Below are 23,027 nucleotides of genomic sequence, written 5' to 3' on the forward strand. Positions count from 1 at the left end.
GCATTCTGCAGAGTGCTGGAAAGGCTCACAATTACATGCCTGTTTCTATTAAGCAGCTCCATCGTCCTCCATGTGGGTGGTCTGGCTCTCAATAGGCAGGACCTGTCAGGGTCACGTGATGAATCCGAAAACTTTACCCCTTTACAATAAACTCAAGGAAAGCAAAGTAAACTCCAGGAACGTGCTATCAGCAGAGCCCTCCTGGGTAAACAGGCAGCTCCCTGCTTCAGACCCCCTTCAGCTCCCAGAGGCCAGCTCAGGAGACAGTCACTGCTGTAACCTCCCAGGCCTGCGATGGACAAAGAGGACACAGGATCCTCTTTTCTTTCTCCCCCCTCTAGGCTGTTCCTTTCAAACCATGGCAGTCCAAGCAGATCTCATTTCAGCTTGTAAGGAGCTTGGGTGAGCTCCCTCAAGCTGCGGAGGAGGTACAATGTGAGAGGTGCCAGGTGTTGGAACGCAGCTCCCCTGGTTTAAATAAATACCCAGTCCCATGGATATGAAAAGAAAGGAGATGGACAGTTTTCCTCTGGCGAAATGTTTACCAGTCCACCCGGTGCTGGGTTGAAAGAAAGCTTGGGCCTGCAAGATTTATGCCGACGCTTGTCATTTTTGCTAGGGGTCACTAGGAAGTTACTTGTCTCCTGGGTGGCGAAACAATGCCAAACCCAGTGATTAGCCCCTCTGAAGGAACATCTGATTATTACTTCTAAGGCAATACACCCCACTCTGTGATGCTCTAAGAAGCACATCTCCTCCCTTATTTCCCCCATAGGATACTAGCACTATAAGCATTTAGTGATGATTTAGTATCTTGCTGTCTCCATGTAACATGGAAGAAGTTGCTTAGAGTACTGCTTAACTGCTACAGAGTATTGCACAGCATGAATGTGGAAGAAGTCTCTGAAAGAGGTTTCATGGTTTGGTTATGAGAGATGTGAGGTCTGCTAATTCTGCTCCGTCATCAGGTTGTACATTTCATTTGCTCAATAAATACAATCTCTTCATGATAAAATGGGCCAAGAAGTAAATGAAGTGTCATTTGTATGAAATGAAATGTTTGTGTCCAGCTGTCAAGATTTCTTTATATTGGCCTTCAGTTCAGAAACTCTGCTTACCACTTTTCTTTGTGCAGTTTCCATGTGAGGGTTTTTTTAAAGATCCTTCTAACAATCTTATATCTGGAGTACTCTTATTATATAGTCCCATTCATTGACAGTAACTTGCATTTTTAAGGTTAATCCATTGTCTATAGGGTTAAACTTTTCAGAGTTATATATGACAAACTCTTGGGTTATCTCTATATCAGAAGGCTTTAAATGACATAATTCTGGCCATATCTTTATTTGCATAGGACCAGACTGGGCACAAAAATAATGAGTAACAAAGATATTTCACTTGTGAAACAAATATTATTTTGTCATGGAAGAGGGCATCTGTACTTTTGCTGTAGTAAGGACAAAAAGGTGGTAGGGCATGGAAAAAAAGTCTCAAAGGATGTTTTTAAGAGTGGCTGCACAATATATATTACTGTGCTTCTACATCTGCACCCCAATAAGAAATGATGGAATTAGATGATCAAAAGCAGAAGGCAGCAGGATGATCCAGAGATTCATAGACTACAAAGCTAGAAGGGACTGTTAGGATCATCTGGTTTGACCTCCTGTATCAAATTGGCCATTGGATGTCCCTAAGTATAATTCTTTTAGATCAATATCATACCCTTTAGAATAAAAAAATACCAAATCTTCATTTAAAATTTCCAAATCATGGCAAATGCACCATGACCCTTGGTAAGTTGTTCCAATGGTTAAATACTTCTTTTCAGAATGTATTATCTCCATAAAGCTCTGCCGTGGAAATGCATGCCTAACCATGTTAGCCACGAAACCATTTTTAGTAGGAGGAGGCAGAACAATGGAATAGGAGAGTAAAGTAGTAAAGAACTGTGCAACTCTTATGCTAAGCAAGAGGGGATGAAGGCAGAATAGTACTTCAACATAAGTATGGAAAAGAAATGGAGAGAGGTGTTCTATGGATGGATGAAATTAGCATGAATATAGAAAGAGGGATGAAACTTGGATCTTTATGTCATGAAGGATCAGAGGACACACTATCAGAATATGATGATGTTATAGAGGCCCAAACGTATCACAGTGAACCAATAATAAATCCCAGAGACCTCATGTTCTCTCTTCCTTACCACTTACAACTTCAGTGAGAATTGTTCTTGCCCTGGGAAACTGTTCAGCAATTTTTAGTCCCAGCCCAGTGCTTTACCCACTGTAACCATACTGCCTACTCCTAAATGAAGAAAAACTGGAACAAGTAATATTGTCAGGAGATGAAGGGATGGCACGATCTGACAGAGAGGTACAGAAACATAGTAACGTTTGAATGAAGATTAGATGCAATATTGCAGAAAATGAGATAGGGAAGCTTGACAATCCACCTGGTGGCATCTTTCTTTGTTTTATAATACAGGCTTTTAAGCATCGACTAATAGAATAATATGGCTAGAAGGGACCTCTGGAGGTCTTTTAGTCCAACACCCTGCTCACAGCAGGATCTTCCTTGACTAAACCATCCCAGCAAAGTCTCTGTCTAGGCTGCGCTCAAAAAAGTCCGAGGATGGAGATTCTATAACTTGTCTGGGCAGCCTGTTCTAATGCTTAACCACCCTCACAGTGAGGAAGTACTTCCTAATACCCAACCTACATTTCCCCTGATGCACTTTGAGACTATTGCTCCTATTTCTGTATACTGTGACTACAGAGAATAGTCTACCCATTTTCTTTATAACCACTTTTCAGGTACTTGACTGTTATAAAATCTCCCCTTGTTCTTTCTTTTTTCAAGACTAAATGATCCTAGTTCTTTCATACTTTCCTCATAAGGCAAGTTTCCCAGGCCTCTAACCACTTTGTCTTTCTCTGTTGACTCTCTGTAATTTGTTCACATCTTTGTTGAAGCAAGGGGCCCAAAACTGGAAACAGTAAAACAGAAGTGAAATACAGAGCAAATCTGATGTTCTTGCTGCAACCTGCATTTTAAAATACCTCTATATGTTTTTGGAAAAGAGTAGACCATACTCCTCCATCTTTGTTTACAACATCTAACAGCTGTAAAATCTCATGACTCGGCTTTTACATAGGCATTATTTTGCAATACAACATTAATAAGGCTTTCAGGGAAATTTACCTTTATGCATCATTAGGTGAAGTGAGAATTTAAAGTACTTAAGACTACCTCTGAAGGGACCCATTAGAAGAAAAGCTTTGTTAATTACTTAAGGGACTTAGAACTCAAGGACCTAGGTTAAAGAGACTGCTAAAATCATATTGCTAGTCTTTGCTCAGGGAATTGGGAAGAATTATTAGGGGTGGATCCTTAGGAGATGTGAGTTGACATAGCTCTACTGAAATTTCAGAGACATGCTGATTTCCACCAACTGAGAATCTGTATCCATCTACTTATTTTACAAAAGGGTCTCTAATATCTATTTTTTTGTTCTGAGGGCCTCACTAAGCTAAAGGATCAGGTGGCAGGTGGAGGATACAAGGAGTACCGGCTCCACTCGTGGGTGAGGTAGTTAAGTGAGCCATCATTGGAAAACACCAAGATTCCAGGTAACTTAAAAAATAGTGCAGTTATTGCTGAAAATGCAAACAAAAATCATATTGTCTGCCCCCACAGAAAATATGCTATGCTAAAATATGGGACTTCCTAGTAATGGAAAAACTGTCCCATCAGGTTAGATTATTGGAAAGAGACAAAAGAGTAATAAATATTTAGAAATATGGATTCCATTCCTAACCTATTAAGAGGACAAAGATTCACCACCCAGTAATCCAGAATCTGTAGCCAGGTTCTTTGACTATTAATGATTATTATCAAAAGTTAATTGCTTTAAATACACCTCATTATGTTGATCATAGAGGTAATCATTTATACAGATGTTGTATATTATTTCCTTTGCAAAGATTTAATAACTTCAACCTCATGTAACCATTATATATTCCTTCTGTGTTGGAGCTTTGTTTCTGTAGTTGCTTGGATAAAATAGTTAAACATAAAATAAAAAACAATGCAGATGATAAACCAAGCTCCCAGTCCTGCATGCAGCTATGAAGGAGATTCAATAAAGGGCTTGCACTGAATTAACTTCTATATTTCATCTTATAATCACTAGAGGAAAAGATGAGGGCAAGGAAATTTTGAAAAATGGAGCACCAGAGGCAGGCTGATTATTTGGTCGGGTTCTTTACCTCCCCACGGCTCTATAACTACTAATTGTGGAATGTGTTTGTTTTCTTTCTGAAAATTGGCTCCTTTCACAAGAACACTGTTGTGGCCCACAGATATGGTGCAGATTGCTTATGAGGGACTGAAGGCTTGGCCTGGTACAGAAACAAGAAATAGAAGCAGCACTGTCATTGTTGGGGTCTCATCTAGAACCCCAATAGTGCAGACATATTGTAGATTTGATGAGGGCTTGGAGTAGATGGATTTTAATGCAGGGGATATAGCAACATAGGAAAACAGGGGTGAAAGGGACAAGGTCACCTTGTCCAGCCTCCTGCTCAAGGTGGGTTCACCCCTGACTAAACCATCCCAGCCAAGTATCTGTTTAACCTGTTGAAAATTTCCAGAGTTAGAGACTCCACCTGAGAAACTGGACCTGCCACTTGCTAGAGTTGAATTTGCTGCTGTTTGGGCTATAATTGAAAAGTAATTTAAGGGATTGTAAAATAAGAAGGATTCTGTTATGGGGTTGTCACAGCGGGGTCCTCTAGGAGGGCCGTGGTCTCCTTAAGGCCCTCTCTCCGTGCCAAGTCAGCCCAAGGGCACCCTCAAATTCTCACCCGCCACATCTTGCTGGTAAACATGATTGGGAGGCTGCCTTATGTCTCCTTGGGCCCGTAAACTCCTGGACCCCTGGGTGCCTTGGGGCACCCTAGCCTTATGGGCTACGCGTGGCTCCTACCAACCCCTAGTACCACACCCCAAGCCTCGCAGATGTACCGGACCTCAGTCCGTCAAAATACATACCCACTCTCCTGGGCCTCCTCTGTGATCTAGCCCACTCCAGGCTCTCTCCTCAGGCTCACTGCACTGCTATCCCCTCTCCTCAGGGACAACTGCAGCACCACACCCTTGTCACTCTCTCCCTGGGTCTCCTCTGATATACAGCCCCCCACTGGGACTGTCGTCAAGCCCTCTCTGGGCCTCCTCTCAAATAACCCAGCCCACTACGGGACTTCCTAGCAAGTCTCCGGTCCTTTAGGCCCACCACACTGCTACCCTCTCTGGTACAGGCTCACTGCGCTGCTATCCCCTTTTGCCGGGGACAACCACAGCACCTTGCCCTTCTGCTGGGGTGCTGTGCCACTAACCCCTTCCGTCGGGGGTCCACCGCAGCACCCTGCCCCTGTCTGAGGTCTGCTGCCATATTAGCCTATGACCGGGCTCGCTATGCCCATCTTGGGCTTTTCCATAAGGCACTCCCCCTCTTCAGGGCTCGCCATGCCCACCTTGGGCTTCTCAATAGTCCCCCCCTTTCTCTGGGACTCGTTATGCCCCATGCTGGGCTCCTCTAAAGTGCCACCCCCTCTCTGGGGCTCACTGTGCCCATGCTGGGTTTCTCTAAAGTGTGTTCCCCCTTTCCTGGGGCTTGCCACACCCATGCTCAGGCTTCTCATCACACCCCTCTCTAGGGCTGGGGTCTACACACCCCACAAGTTGTGCCCTTACTGGCGCCAGGGTTCTCACGCTCCATGAGCCCCCTATGAGGCCTCCTCCAACCCCTACAGCCTCACCCAAACCTCCGGTGTAATACAAACACTACCAAAACAAAACACAAGCTTCCTGGCTATAACTTAACTTAAGGCCGCCTGGCTGTAACAACATAGTTCCTGTGTCCCAAAGCCACCATCCATCAGTCTGCTCAAGCAATACTCACATCCTAGCTATATGAGCTCCTGCTCCTTTAGCTGCTGGGCTTTATAAGGGCCAGGCCCTGCCTCCTACAGGCAGCTGACTCTCATTAGTAGTGAGTCAATCTATCTGAAGTTGCCCTGGCAACTCACAGCCGAGCTCATCATCCCTGCTAGGGCTTTTCCCCAGCAGTTTTCCCCTCTCTAGGAGCGGGGCAGCGAGGTGCCCCGTGACAGGGACAAAAACCCTGGCATGGATTATCTTATTTAGGGGTTTATGGAGCTGACTGGATCATATGTCTTTTCCCTGAGCCTCTCCCATGTCTTGGATCTAACCCTTTCCAAAGCTGTCACCTTCTGATCTTTACATTTCTAAGTTTTGTTGCCCTTCTTCTTTTAACCAACAGGTGAGAGATGGATCTTTTTGAAGTCCTGAGGCTTTGCTGCTGTTAGCTGGATATCCCAAATTTTGTAAGGCGGGTATATTTTCTTTGAACGGGTCTCCCTTGGCCCTCACTGTGAGGCAGAGAACACCGAGGAGAAAGAAGAATTTAAAGAAAAGGTGTAAGTTATGACCAGCCATATTCAGATCCATACCATCTTCCTCATGCTCAAAATGTTTTGATTTTTTTTCCAAAATCCATCCTGGTGATTCTCAGACCTTCCAAAACATGTTGTGATGTATACCAGAGGTTCAGATACAGAGTTATCAGCATCCCAACACATGTAATCTATTCTATAACTTGGGGTTAAAGCACTATGTGACACCATATGGCCATTGTAGCAGGGCCCTGGGATGTGCCTCCTCCTTTAAGGGAGAAAGCAGTCTAAGAGCCTGCTTGCAGGTGGCAAAGGGGAGTTAATGAAGGACACACCTGGCTGGACAAGGGCTCAGACTTCAGCTATATAAGCAAAAGAGTCTTCACTGGTCAGTTAGTCTTGCTCTGGTAGCTATGGAGTGAGGAGCCCCTGACAGCAGAACTCCTAAACTGATAGTAGCTCTGAATGAGGAACTCTGAAATGCAGGGAACAAGGAAAGGTCTCTGGAGCAAAGAAGGGCTTGGTTATATGGGCAGGTAGCCCTGTTTTATCTTAAGCCTAGGGAAGGCTTGATTGCTTGCCAGAGGACAGGTATTCATTATTAAGCTGTCCTACCAGTTTAGTTTTGGGCCCTGCAAGGGCAGGGAATGCTGGCTTGGAGGGCCAGTAGCCTAGCAGGGGCTGAAAGTGGGGCTTAGCCAAGGTTACAGGGACATAGAGAGTAAGGACCTGGGGAGCCATGACCCCCAGGCCTGGAAAGGGCTGGGAGTATGATCAGAGGGTCCAGGGACAAGCAGGGCTGAGAGAGAGTGAGACCCAAGAAGGTCCAAAGACAGAAAGAGTACCTGAGTGTGGGACCCGGAGGCTCAGGAGTTGAGGATTGATGGACATTTGGACCAGAGGGTTCATAGGTCCAGGGCTGGAGCAAGGGTCAGACCTGGGTCTACGAGTCTGAGAGGGGCTGTGGGCTGGACCGGAGGTCTGGGAACCCCAAGAGAGAGGGGCTGTGGGCTCTTATAACACCAAATGCCTCAACACAATTACAATGCTTTTGTGCTCACCCGAAAAATAGGTCATCATAAGTATCTCAGTGAGAGAACCAAGTCAAAAAGAAATCTTAGATGTGCTCTTCTGAAAAATATGCCATGTACTTGTTGCATGGAAAGCAACAATGCTAGCTTAGAGCCACTAATTAGTAACTAGGTATTATTGTATCTCTTGGGATAGGCTCCTTGCTTGGTGATATAACTTACCAATGAATCTGAGGAAGAGGGGTAGTAAGAGGTTCACGTGGCTCTCAGACTTATATCTGGTACCTCTGATATGTCTGTTCACACTGCTTTTACTGCAATTGTTCTTAAGCCTTGTTGTGCTTCCAGATTTAAGTCTGCTTGCAAATCTTCTCACCAAAGTAGGTTTGCTTAATGAAGAGCATCCTCTCCAGGGACAAAACTGATGAGGCATTAGAAAGACTGTGCTCAGCCCTCATAATGGACATGACTTATTCCTATTGGTTAACAGCATTAGAGTTCCTCATACCAACTTCATACAGATTGCCAATTAACTCTTTTACTTCTTAGCCTGTAGAACTAGCATATCCAAATAACCAAACGTCTTGTATATTCATTTAAATGTTTGAATAATGATTGTCCTGTAGTGCTAAGTATATTGTATCATTGCTCCTTCCAAACTCATTTTATACACTTTAGTGAACCTGAATGAGCCATCTTTTCTTTTGCTGGGCAGAGGGATGCACTCAGGCCCTATTCCTTTGAGGGGAAAAAAAGGCATTGTTCTTATTTAAGAACTGGTATTATTGAAATCTCTGGAAGCACTCCCTCTTGCATACTGTTGGCATCATATTCTCAACATGGAGGCAGTTGTTTGAGAACTTGTATGAAGGGGCCAAAATACATAAATATTATCATGATCACATACTGCCTTGTGCCCCTCCTGTATATAGCAGAAAGTTACACAAAGGCACCAGCTTTGCCTCCTCCCCTTTGCTTAATTGGACTAATATCTTGGAGGAAAACTAATCTTTCATTCTTTGTGGGCGATTTCCTTGGCAGAGTAGCACACAGAAGCACATAGGCTTTGCCTCTAAGATCTTCAAGGAATGTCAAACTTATATCTTTCAGCTCCATTCCCTTCTGTCTTAAATCTTAGTGGTATGTTATGTTTCCTTTCAATATACTGTATATTGGGTCTTCCTTCATATCTGTGTATTTTGGGACCAAATTGTTCTTTAAAGCGAAGTCATGGATCTCTATTTGCCAGTATATCAAGTTCTTTATATTTTGGCCCTAAGTTAGATTTTTCAGCTGGTTCTGCACATAGGAATACTCTATGGTCATTTTGAGTAAGTCATTGCCATATTACATATTAGCTTCTCTGAACAAAACTGCATTTTGCTAAGTTAGACAGTACAGTTTTTTTCCCCACAATGTTCTGCTTGCAAAAACATCACCTGCTTCAGGTGGACCTGCTTCATCCATCTAACTATGCTTCCATCGACCTATCACCAGCAATTTATACAACTCTCCCAGGCATACAATAGCGTTTAAAGTCCTTTTCTTGTGTAGAAAGTGCTCTTTGTGACTGCTCCTAAGCCTTTGTTTGTATTGTCCATTCATGTTAACTGTACCTATCATCTCAATTGGAAACCAGTGCAAAGAAAGTGGTGATGTCAAAGTCAGTACTACCTGATGCATGGGTTCAGATAGATGGAAGTAACTTTTGGTCTAGGTATACTGAAGTAACCCTTGTGCTATTTCTTTCGGAGATGGTATTCATATCTTCGTATTTCACTGGATCAAAAGTGGACCAGAAGTTTTTTAAAATTATCCCATTGACCTTTTTACAGCCTAAGCTACAGCCCGCCTTCCATTAAGTAATAATTAAGAGACATGGTCTGGAATCTCAAGGGCTTATATCTGTTGCCTTCACCAGTATACACTAAGCCCAGGCCCTGCATATTTTAATATGTATTTTGCACAATGCTCTTTGGGACATAGACAATTCCAGCCAGGCTGGGGACAGCTGAGAAGGGCTGTTGTGCTGAACTGCTCCTGGAGTAGCCCAAGTGAAAGTCTATGACTCAGGGACTCAGTGCCCACCAGCCTTGGAAGGAAAAATGCTGTGCTCTCCACAATGGTGGGGGCATAACTGTATTTCTGTGTGCATGAGGTGGTGAGCCAGCACTTCACCTATTCCTTTCTGCCACCCATAGAGGGAGGGGATGTAGTGACTCTCTGTAGCTGGCACCCCCTGCTTCCTGACTAAATGTAGCTAGTCAGGAACTCAGGGCGGGTTGACTAGGCCACAGGATATCCATTATTATAAATGGTATTCATCTGTACTATTAAAACATAGGAATTCCCTACTACAGGAGACAGGGAGCACCTATCCCTTTGTCTTGTCTCTGAGAGTGATCACTGATCATTACTAAATAGTTCAAGAGGAAGGCCTAACTCTTCTTTCCTCAGCATGAACCTTACAGCACAATCTTAGTGGCCAGAGAACGTAAATCTAACTGGTCCTTGCTGGTGAATTTATGCTTTCAGGCACGATCACTGGAAGATTGTTCTTGTCATTTTTTTCTTAGCTAAGTAACCACAGATTTTTTTCATATAGCTGTTTGCCTCAACATTATCCAGTCTTGCATTCTGCTGGTTCGTTGCCTTTTAATTTAATCAAATACCTTCTTTTTCCAAGGGGCAGGAGCACCAGTTTGGCTTGCCCCCTCCTGTTCATTGAATTTGGGTAAAAATATTGTTTTAAGACTTGTAACCCAAGCTGCTTTTGCGGTATAGAAATTCCTCTTAAATAACAATGGAACAATTTTGCCTTCTTTCTGTAAATTAGGAATGGAATGCACAGAGTAGTAGTAATAATAACAATAAAAACAAGAACAATGCATCACAAAACACACATTCTACATTTATTTTGGCAATTGTAATTTCATTGGACTAAATTATGGTAATATTTAACAGCCTAATAGTAAATACATTAATAGAGCCTTAGCAAATATAGCAATAGCTATCATATTCTGCTCTAAGTAGCGTGGAAGACTGACTTTTTAAGTAAGAGATATACAATATATAAATAGCAAGAACCAGTTATGTCCAGTATTGACCATTCAGCTGTCAGCTGTAGCAAACTGTGTGGACAAATAGCATAGTATGTATAAAAGATTATAGCTATTTTAAGAGATTATGATTATGGGATTATGAATCTTTTCTAAAGAGTGGTTAATTTTTTACCATTACTTCTATTGCAACCTTGAGCCTTCCATTTGGAGATGAAAAATAACCATGATTTTGTATAGGAGATTAATGATCTTATTATTATGAAAAAAATCTTCAAGGGATGCTTCAAATGACTAAACATGGTACTTTTTTCTACTTATTACATATTTATAGATACATATTTTCTTTTTCTCTAAGTGTAAACCTGATCCTATGAAGTATATAGTTCCCTCAACTTTCATTGATTTCTGTGGCAGCATAAAGATATCAGCACCTAACCATAATGGGCCTTAAAATAACAAAAAAAATTGTGTAACTCTTTCAGAAAGTCTCAGAAGCATGTTTCCATCAGTCCTCATAAGCTAACCAAGATCAGGTTAGGTCAGTGTTTGAATGGAAGGGCTTTCAAAAGTTTCCATGGGTCTCAGTCAAGCTCCTGTTGACTTTAGTAGGAACTACTCAGTTTTAATGGTTGTAATTAAAGATTGCAAACTACTATTTTCAGCATTAGTGGATGTAGTCATTTTAGGCTTCCTTTATGGTTCATTAATTATTAAATAATAATTTCAATTCAAAATCTGAATTTAACAATTAGAGTACATATATACACACAATGAATTATATATATATATATATATATATATATATATATATATATATATACATACATACATACATACATATATATATACATATATATATAATAAATGAATGAATGATATATAATTCATTAATTTAGTATTCTATCATTTATTTATTTATTTGATGTTACCTAGATCTATTAAGAATGTGTATTCCAAGTTCCAGGTGTCAGTATGCCAAGTAAAAAAAATGAGCACAAAATGAATGAATTGTGAACTGCACTTGAAAGAAATCTTTGTTTACTTCTTCTATAGTATTAAAACTTCCAAACAATATTTGCTCACCTTATCAGTTAAAAAAACCCCTAAAGCCCCCAAAGTAAAACAATAGAAACTTCCACCCCCTCAATCCCTTTTTGTTGGTTTGTTTTTTGCTTTAGAGCTAGACAGTTCATTGGGTAAAGAGAAATGAAATTCCTTTTTGGTATATTGCTACAGAGGACAGCTTAGTATATAAGAAACAAATTCAACTTTCAGAATTAACATTTTGGTTATTGTTGAAGCATGCTTGAAGCAGCTGCGGCATAATGCAGGTATCAAAGACGGTCTGAAAGAGATGGACAGCTCCAAGAGAAGAGAAACCATGTGTATATATACCCTAGAATTGATATTAAGAGGGAGGTACATGCATCATTTTATGTCCTCCCTTTTAAACTTATAGCTTAATATAAAACACCCTGAACAGCTGCCATACATAGATGAAAATTATTTATTACAAATATTGCTTATGAATAGACAAAGTTGTTTTCATTGGAGGAATATGTCAGAGAACCATGAACAAGCACTTTGTACTTTTTTTCTTGTTTTACTTTTAATTTTCTTTCTTTTTTTTTTAAAGAGCAATCACTCCTTGCTATAATGGATTATTCCACCATGAGGAAAACTAATCCCCTTCTCTTCAGTTGCCAATCAGAACTCAACAATGTTCCAAGAAATCCACAAGATGACACTCTTCACAAGATAAGGGAGGTTCAGAGCATGGGGGAATCCTCCATGCTGGCTGGCTGGCGAGGGAGTCCTGATTTATGAGGGTTTCAAGTTGCCCTGGAGTGGTTCCTGAGATTTCAGCACCTGTGCCATAACAGCACCATTTTTTCCTCTTTCATTATGCAATAAGCTGTTGACCTATAAACTGAGCAAAACTGACACGGAAGTTATATATGTATCACCAGGGAGTCATTTTTAACTCTTATTCCTTAATAAATGTCCTTGGAACTACTTTTTTATATGGGAGGAAAAGCATGAAGTACATTGAATAAGAAAGCCCTCATAGCCAGAATTCCTTTTATTTTAGTATAAGTTACCACAGTACATAGAAACTCCCTTAGCTGTTTAGCTGACCATAATGTTTATATGAGACCACAGCAAGACTATGTTATGAATGTATATTTTTAAATATTAATTCTGTTTTTAAAGAGAAAAAGAACACATCTGTTTGAGCATAATGTTCTACATATTAACTTTTCGCTGTAAATACAACTCAGGATGAAGGAAAAAAGTTGTCTGGGATACCACAAGATATAGATACAATCATTTAAGAATACATGAAATGGCCATTCCTTCTCCAAACTGATCTATATCAAGTCATTTGAAAACATAATGAGCTAAATTGTCTGCTGACTTTTATCCGAAACGTAGTCCTTGAAACTACACAGGGCATAAATCAATGGAGAATTTGTCCCAGAGTTCCAAACCAGAGAGGAGATTACACAGGTCTGAAGTCAATAGTATGCAGAAATAATTTAGGGCCTTAGGATCTCACAGTTTCAGCAATGACTAAAATGATAACTGGTGAGGAAAAGGAGGCTAAACTAAAAAGTAGAGGTGGAAGAACCTTGACATATTGTAGAAGGTTGATTTAGACAACCACCTCTAAGTCTAGATATGAATTTGAAGGAAAGTCTCTTAGGGGCTCTACTATACATGGAAATTAATTTGAAGTAGAATCTGAATTTATAATGCAACAGCTATTTCTGAATGAACACTCGTATTCCAGAATAAAGGGGCCACTTTCTTTCAAAATGAATTAGGCTAAACTAAAAGAAGCCACTCTTATTTTGGAGTGTCTGTACCTGCAGCTATTCATGAATAGTTCTGGAACAACTCCATGTGTAGACAAGCTCTCACATTGTGCTTAATTTAATGGGGTCTCCACTCTGACTGGGGCTTTTTTGTGGCCCCCCCATATCGATAGTAAATAATAGTGTTTGTTGTCTACAGTGCTGACCCATAGAGAGACTGTATCCTATACCATGCTTAATGCAACGGAACTGCAATACAAATAATTCATGATAACTCTTAATAATAAATGTTTGTGTGCTGATCTAAAACTGCTACAGATCTCTTCAGTTTGTAAAACTGGGCTGTAAATCTCATGTGTAGAAGAGACTGCTTGAAATTTCCAGTACTTCTTGCTGCTGGACAGGCTGACAATCCTGTATAAACCAGTTTTTCTCATGGCATTTCAATACTTCCAGTTCAGAATCCTGGCAGGACCCTGGATATCAAGGGTTAGGCAAAAATGTAAAATAATAGTAATAAAAAACAATTACAAAGTTTTTTCAAACTTCCAGAAAGGTCTCTTCTTTGTCTGCTTTGAGCTCATATTCATTCTGAACTGATCTGCTAGTAATTTTGGGTGTGACATGACTAAAGGGGGGAGATGTTAATTGTTTTCTCTCTGGAAGAAGCAGGAGATTCCAAGGGCAAAAAACAAAATGTAAAGCAGACGCTTCTTAGGATCACATTAGGGATTATATCCTAACTTTAAGAGGCAAATAGCACTGATTAATGGGTATATTTGGCTGGTACTGGTTGAGTGGTTTTCAATAGTTGCCTCAGCTTAGTGCTTCATGAAACTAAGCTGCAGCTTTGTAATGTAAAGGCTGCTTTTTAACAGTCAGTAGGCATAAAGCACTACAGAAATGAAGGGTCCTTTAGAATGAATTTGGGACTCATGGAACATTATTGAAATTGTTTTAAGATTTTCCTTTTTAAAACAGTTTATCTTTGAAGATGAAGAAAGAATGTCTTTGTCTGTGATTCACAAGTTCATATATGGAAAAGTTTGCTTCTTTCATATAGACAATAATAATGAAAAAAGACGACGTTGATGTACGGTATAGTAAATACTATTTATTACTTTTTACAAGGGAAGACTTATGGTATACTATACATCAATCACTTCAAGATGAGAACAGACCAAAAAACCTATCAGAAATGTTGAAAAGCTTTTCTCTAGAGAGCACGACTTGAAATGTCTTTTGCATACAATAAAAATAAACCTTGATGAGTTTAGATAGTGTTAATCTCATGCAGTTTTGTCTTCAGCCCTGGTTTAAGTTAGATACCTAAATAAGTGCCAAGTTTTCAGTGCTGAACCCTTGTAACTCCCACGTGTCATGACCCAAGGGTATGATTTTGTGTGTGCTTCGGCACTGCAGAATTATTTCCCGCCACGAGGAGCTTTCTTTGCACGGTGCAATTCTCAGTTGCATAGAGAAAACCCCGATGCAAAGGAGTTCCCGCCATTCGCATGCAAATTTGTTTCCCACTATTGGCTGTTTCTAAATTATTCCCACGTGGCGGCCAGCGATTGGCTTGCTAGCTGTATAAGAAGCTTGAGCGGTTTCTGCCCAAGTTGGAGATCTCCGGGTAGGACCTCATTTAGGAGGACTCCACATCCATCTTGTGGAGAACTCTAAGCGCTGTGGAGCCTAACAAACCCCGCGTGTGCCTTAGAGGAGGATACAGGGGCCTGATCAACCTCTAGCCTCTCCCCGTCGCCGCCTGATCCCTCGACGTACCCTTCCCTGCGCGCTCGGTCCACGGAGCCTAGCAAACTTCGTGTGTGTGTGTATCCAGAGCTCTTTCCGGGTTTAAGAGGCTCGAGTTTTCTATAGGTCTTGTTCGTGCGAGTTTTTTTTTCGTTTGTAACTGCAACTTAAGTGAAGTTTTTCCTGCCTGCACCGTGACCATCTATGGTGTAAGTGAAATAATCTTTAATCAACCGCTACGCGTCTGTGCCTAATTCTAGTCCGCCGTGCCGAATTCCCCGACCCACGTGCCAGGGCTGCTGGCCACAGCTTGCCGCGCGCCCCTGAAAGCCTCGGACCGCTCCCGGCCTGCACACCATGGACTGAGATACTGGTTGTGCACCATTCAAATCAATGATGAATGGGTGTAGGATCAAGATTTAAGTGATCTGATCAGTACGTTTGAAAATATGGTCAATCAGATCTTTAAAGGTACTTGGGAACATGGCTCCCACTGAAACTGATTAAAGTTAAGACACCTAGCCACCTTTAAAAATCTATCCCTTAGTTGCCTAAATATGGATTTAAAAGTGTACCTTTAGACTCCTAGGGTACCTACACACATGCTCAGGAATGGAGGTATGGGAAGAGGGCATTTTAATTAGAGCAGTTCCTGTTAGTATTAGGTGTTACTATTTCCTGTTACCATAGGAAACTGTTAGGTTACTATTTCCTGCTGTTACCATTAGCCGCGATGTTAAAGTAAAACAGTTGCATCCACTTGAAATTACCCCTTGAGAATTACATTTGTGTTTCCTTATATAGATAAGGAATAATCAACTCCTAGTCACTCAGTCTCTTAGCAACTTATTTCTCTCTACAATTGATTGTAGACATTTCTGAGAAAGTTCATGAAACCATTTAAAACATACTCTGATTAGAGAAAATTACAGTTCAAAGTTTTGGAAACATTAGAAATTTGAGAGGATTAAGGCAGCTGAGAGGTTCCTGGGTTCCTCCCTGTATGTTAGCTACTTATCTCACAGTTCATCTCTCTTCGATTATTCATTTACAAAAGATATTACCTTAATTGGAGTTTATTTGGAGTGGGTTTCTCAGCTAAATGTAATAGTGATACTGAGATGAAATCCCTAAAGGATTTCTCTGACAAAAGAGGTTTTAGATGTAATATAAGGTAGAGCCACATAGATGCTAAGGTTGGTACTAAATTCTCTGTAACTTGAATGAAACAGTGTTAAAGTATCCCCCAAATGCCATGAGAATCTGGCTACACTGCTTCCAGTTGAGGAGGAAGTCCATATCGAACACTGCACCATAATTTATGGGCACCATAAATTGTAACTGTCTAAAACAGATTGTACAAATATAATAGAAGTCACAACCTTCACATTCATATACTTCACATAGCAAATCAATCTATGGCCCTCCTATTTCTATTTTCCAAACCCTCCCCTTAAGTGTATGGAAAATATATGATGAGAGAGCATTCAGCTGTCATGACTGAGCAAGCTGTCGGCCCCAAACAACTATTCTAGCTGACATAACTGTTCTGATTTAACTTGCAGCAAGGCCCAAAACCATGCTTGACCCACTCAGGATTGAGGTGGGCTTGATTGAAACAGTGGTGGGGGAAAGCCACTGAATATGATTGAAAAATACATATCAAGAGATACAAATAATAAGGAATAAGATTTTGATGGAAGCCATGCAAGATCACAGTTAGATTTCAGCCTCCTTTCCCCTTAATCCACCTCAGACAACTCCAGTTTAAGAAAAACTTCTGCCTCAGAAAGCACAAGAAACATGTTAGCTTGATCATCCAAATAAACACAGGTCTTGGTAATAAAATTTCAGCTATGCTGGCAAGATTGGGGCTACTGTTATACTCCAATTTTCTATAAACATGAATCTGTTCCCATGAAGACCTAATGTGAGGTAGTCCTTACATTGCATCAGGGTAAGCTTAAATTCTGGACCTCATATCAACGTACAGAAATGTGGCTGTCGTCATACAGAGTGAATGAACAATCTTGCCAGGCCTGTTGTCTTTAAAGTCATGTGTTATACTGCTGTCTGCAAATATCCACCAAACTTGATCTTTGTTGGAGTGCTTCCAGAACTGCCCAAAATGTTGTGAAGTTTCAAATACACAGACTGCATACGCCAACTTTGGCTCTTGACCTGGGAACTTATCCTTTGGCTCAAAACTCTTGCAGTCCGGTCCTCCAGTTTCTTAATTTGGTGCTTATAAGCTTTAGTATCCTTCAAGATTCCTTGATTGACAAAGCTTACATATTTTAATACAAGCTTGCATCTATTTAGATGTATTTTAATGTTGAAATATCCCATTGCTGAGAGTCATGAATTATTCATTAATATGGGCCATGGTATTTGGAGGTCATCCAGGTGCTAATGTAAAGTGTCTGTATTATGCTTGTTCATATCAAAAAATATTTGTAGTAGGTCAGCAAAAGTAAAATGGAAAGAATGTCAAGTTGACACTGTTCCACACGGAGCTGTAGATGGAGAAGCATTTGCAGGGTTAAAGGACTCTTGAATTTTCTTTCCTAGATGGCATGATAGTACTTAACACAATCTCACACAGATAAGATACAAAGAAGAGAGGAGAGAAAAATCAGTCAATAGGAATGAACTGCAAAGTATTCCTATAGCATCTAATGAGCAGGAGAGCAATTCAAGCAGAATTGTAAACTGACAATTAACCATTTAGTTGGTACTCTGACCTAGATCAGGGCTGTCCAATTTCAAAGCTCCCTGGGGCCACATGCTCCTGGGGCTGCATGCCATGCACTCACCCCTACCCTTCAGTCTGCTGCTGTGCCATGCAGGTGTATGAACACAATCTTCCCCCCTGCAATGCATGCCTTTATGAGCACCCCCACACTGCTGCACTGTCAGGTGCAACACCTTGACACATGGCCCCAATTACTCCACTCCCCTCCTGTGGTGCAGCCCTATTCACCCTTAGTTCCCCTTGCTCCCTCACTGCCCTGCTCCCTGGGGCAAAGGCATGAAGCAGCAGCTGGGGCAGGGAAGGGGGAGCCTGGAGACTTCAGCTTCTATTGCAGCCAGAGGATTGGGGGGAGTGGTGCCCATGTGACAGCCCAGAGACTGTACATTAATTTCTCATGGGCTGCATTTGGCTTCCAAGCCTCCAGTTGGACAGTCCTGACCCAGATCACCAATCAGTCAGGTGCCTGCTTATATTATCTGACAAAATTCAGTGCTGGAGAAAGCTGTTGGTTTGACAGCTATGGAGACTGAAGTCTTCTGTCAATGGAACGAATACAGCCTGGGCAGAATTAATGTAAACTTCCCTACATTGCCTCATCATTGGGCCTTAATCCTGACCTTGACAGAAACCATCTAGTAGTAAGAGATGAAATCATGTCACAGGAGTCCTTGGCCTTTCTTTGGATATCACCAGCATGGGTGACAGAAGGAATGCTGATTTTTGTGATGGAGACACCATTTTGCTGGAAACTGCCCTTAAGCCACCAAGTCATTAAACACATGGTACAGGCTACTGGATACCCTTCAGAAATGGTAAGGACTCAACCTAATTGAACTGCAGCTGGTGATTGGGAAATAAAAGCCCTATGCCATTAATGACCCATTTCATCTTTTAGTTCTGTTTTTGCTGCCTAGAATGGTTTGGTTAGGTGAGCTTACTAACTGAGACTGGATCAAAGACATTAAAGCAGATAACAAAAATAGTCAAGTGCTTTTTGTCAGGGACTCTAATCAGGCAGGCCAGCCTGGGTTAAGTACCTCAATAGCTACATCTGCAGTAAGCTTCAGCTAATGAACCCTACCTCAGTTTAGGAACAGTGATCATCCTGATTGGCTGCTAGGCAAACTGCCCATCCATTTAACAGCAGCTCGGGCACTGGATTTGCAGTTCAGACAAGAGTTTTGCTGTGGCAAGTTTCCTGGTTCCTGACTCTGGATTTTGGCTTATTTCTGGACTTTGGCTTTCCCAGCAGATCTGTTCTCTGGCTCCTGATCCCTATTTGGCTGTTTTCAGACTTCACCCTGTGGATTGGTACTTGTCATCCAATTCCTGGATCCTGAGCCTGGACTGTGTTGTGGACTCTGCTTCTGGATTTCCCTCTGGTTTTGGTATATGCCTCCCACTCTCTGACCCAGCCCCAGGCCCCTGCTTGCCCTCAGGGGTTTAACCATTAGGTTAGACTGCCTATTCTTCAGCATCTCGCATTTTGCAATCTGGTCAGGGCATCAAAGAGCACTTCATCAGCTTTTGTGCAACTTGATGTCATGACGCAGACTAAGTTGTAGAACACTAGTTTACATGTCACTTAGTCTAATCTCATTTCATTTGCCCTGTCATGACTGTCACGTCCTGCATTTAAGTCCAATGATCTGCCTGGTAGTGACTGGATATGATTATGCAACTCATCTGGAGTGCTGAGACGCATCTCTAGATGTGAATTCTCAGTCACTAGTACATCAATTACAGTGAGTTACCTAACATGAATAAATAATGTTCATATCAAATGTAAGTTTCTTACCCTGGAAGCTAAAAAAGTGCTTCACTAGATGTTCAGGACTGGACTCTTAATAAATCATCAGAACAGATTATTGGGATTTTGACTGTTTTAGGTGCCAGGAATCTCTGGACTTGGGACCTTGTCCGACTATAGCTGTATTTCAACCCTCTGAACCTTTGCCATAGCTTTTTCAGTACCACTTGATTGACAAAGAAAGGCACACACATCTCAGCAGTACTCATTCATCTTGTAGCTTGTATTTTACAAAGCACCAGCGTAAAAAATATCAGCTTTTCTTTGACAGAACCATTCTGCTATTTCCTTAACATGACAAAAGTGTTGGCCATTTCCCCATTATTACTCTCAACTTCTTAAGTCATAAATGACAAACATTGTCTAATTCACACTATGAAATGTGATTCATAGTTTTGATACAAACAGAAAGTCACCAACTTCTTTCCTTTCTCCCTCCCCCTAGTCACCTTTTCCCCAAGAGACCCTGGGCATTGTATCTGCATAGTAGCACAGGATGTTGTTATACTTGGCTACTCATGTTGCATAAATGGTTACAGAAATTAGGCCCAGCTCTGATCAGTCTCCTGCAGATTCATGCAATCTCCTGTTCACCTGCAGACTCCTATTTTAATGCCCATAGAATTTCACAGTAGGTTTACTACCTGTGCCAGTATTTACAGGTGTACATGAATACCAACCCGCTTCAGTAATCTGCTCTCTGTATTGGCCTACATGGTGCATTGAAGGATTTCAGAAGTTAATAAGTCCAGAGGAAATAGGCAGGCTCAAGGAATTAAGTTGTGAATGTAACACTACTTGAATCATTCCATTTCAGCACTCTTTCATAACACTCATTTTCATGTCAAGAAGTTTGAAAGAATTTAATCAACATGTATTTCTGCTTCTAGTTTAAAGAGTCATTCAGCCTGGGCGGTCACCATTTGATGAGTGTGTACATTGCTAATGCAGAGTTGTAAGGATGATATGCAAAACAGAAGTGTTGTGAGAACACAGTTCTCCAAGATGGCCTTAGTGAATATGCTAATTTTCCAGATGTTTTAAAAGGAGTATACCTTCATAATAAACATATACTTGTTTCCAGTTGAACTTAAAAGCTTGGGTGCAGAGATACAGCTATCAGACAGATAATATGGTACTACTCCTGAAAGAATGTAAATGTGAAAGTGTTTACTGTTTCTTCAGTCATCCTGATGATTTACAAACACCTTCTAAGTATCTCTGGCTTTCATTAAACTTATGTTAGTCCTGGAAAACAATTTGTTAAGGATAACTATTCACCCTTACAGTTTTTAACCACCTTTGAAATAACTTCTGTTTTAACTCATTGAAGCTGGCCTTGGAAAACAGCTTGATTAGGTTAATTAACAGAAAATTTCATATTACAGGAACAGACTATTAAATCACTAGCAAATTTGAAAGAAGCCACAAAGAGAAAAAAAACAAATATTCTCAAAGGGTCTGATATTCATTTGCACGAAAATCCCTTTATACCACTCTGGCAGTGCAAGGAGATCTTAAATGGGTGCAAATGTAGCTTCCATTACATTGCCAGAACAGCATAAAGGAGCCTTATTATAGCCATGCCCAAAAACTTCAAGTCTTCTGATGAAACAAATCCATTGTCACATACTTTAGTTAGCAGTATACTTTAATGCATTCATTTTCAAATGTTTTTTAAATATTTTTTTTTATAGCAAAACATCTTAAATAAACTTTAAAATACAGAGCTATACACTTAGCAATAAATGTTACATCTATGGTTAAGTGCTACAAATGGCAGTCCTTTAAGGCAACTACATATTTATGCATATTGCATGATGAATACAATAAATGTGAATGTAAATACCTACAGTTTGTTTGGCTGTGTTAATTCATGATGAACAGGGATCCTGGTTTTCTCTGATAAAAAAAGTGCAAACTATCTGATTAAAACTCCCCAAACTCACTTTTTCTTGTGATTAAAATGAAACACAAAACTATATAAAGGTGTCAGTTGAACATAATGTTGTATTGATACATTTACAATTTAAAGCAATTTGGAAGGCTGCCAGTGCCTCAATCACTGTAATAAAATAAATCCTAAATGCTTATAAAGTTTGGCATTTGATTTTGGGTTTTTTATCGTGGAAAATCAGAGCTCCCCCTGCCCCCTTCACTAACCAGGACACGGGTCCAGCTGCAGGCGGGGTCCCCCCCAGTTTTGTGGCGCTGAGCAGCCTTGATATGCTGGTGCCCTTCCCATGCCAGTGCCCCTCACTCCCAAGCCACAGCCCCCTGGCCCTTTTGGTGCCCATCACTCCCTACCCACAGCCCCCTGGACCCTGCTGGTGTCCCTCACTCCTTACCCACAGCCTCCAGCCCTCCTAGCTCTGCCAGAGGGGGCCCCACAGCTGCTAGGGCCAGGAACCCAGGTCTGCAGCCCCCTGCTTTCCACTGAAGCACCCGACCCACAGCTGCCACATGTGGGTAATGGTGGTGGCTGCTGCAGCAGAGCAGAGCATGGGGCCCAGATCCTCCTCCCCCATGGGTGGCACGGCCAGAGCACAGCTTGTGGGGGGTGCAGGACACATGTGGGCTGCCTGCTGTGGGCTTGGGCTCCCCACCCTGCTGCCCTCCCCCAAGGCCCTCTGTGACCCAGCAGTTGAGACCTTGCATGTCAGGGCAGAGTGGGGCTGGGCAGGGAAGCTCGGTGCTGCCGCTGTGACCCCGTGCTGCCATGGTGAGGCACCCCCTACCCTCCCAGCAGCAGTGGGAAGTACAACTTTGTGCCACCCTCCCCGCTGCTGTCAGGCTGGCAGCAGGGTGCCTCACCATGGCAGTGCAGGGCTTGCAATGGTGGCACCAAGTTTCCCTGCCCTGTTCTGTCCAACTGAGCTGAGTCTCACCTGGTGGGCTGTGGAGGCCCAAGCCTGCAGCAAGAAGTCTGCCCTTGCTCCACTCTACATACAAATCTGGGGGGACATGTACTCCCCATGCCCCACCCCCAGGACTATGCACAGTGGTGGGGAGCTAGCTCCACTCCCAGGATGAACTGCCTGTGGCTCCATCCTCACTCCTGCCTTAAGTTGCCAGGAGTAAGGGGCACCTGGATCCTCCATCCCCGCCACCCGGATGAACCGCCTGTGGCTCCATCCTGCTCCCTGCCTGGGTTCTGTGGCTGCACATTTCAACCCTGGGCCCCAAGCTGTGCAGTAGCCCCCACCTCTAGTCCTGCCCAACTCCCTCCCTCTCTCACTATGGGGGCCTCAATCCTTTCCCCTGCCAGACTTACCTGCTGGGAGTTGCTCTCTAGGCTGCCTTGATGCCATATGCATGT

The 23,027-nt window shown here is 41.9% G+C and overlaps 1 long non-coding RNA gene across 1 annotated transcript; it reads left to right on the forward strand.

Annotated features, from left to right (window-relative positions):
- Positions 1-49: 49 nt before the first annotated feature.
- LOC109280790 (uncharacterized) lies at positions 50-14,656 on the forward strand. The gene is made up of 3 exons (XR_002087207.2): positions 50-3,629; positions 6,344-6,500; positions 12,206-14,656. It is a non-coding gene; the product is annotated as an uncharacterized LOC109280790 (long non-coding RNA).
- Positions 14,657-23,027: the final 8,371 nt, after the last annotated feature.

Source organism: Alligator mississippiensis, chromosome 3 (genome assembly GCF_030867095.1).
Source record: "Alligator mississippiensis isolate rAllMis1 chromosome 3, rAllMis1, whole genome shotgun sequence".
Taxonomy (NCBI): domain Eukaryota; kingdom Metazoa; phylum Chordata; order Crocodylia; family Alligatoridae; genus Alligator; species Alligator mississippiensis.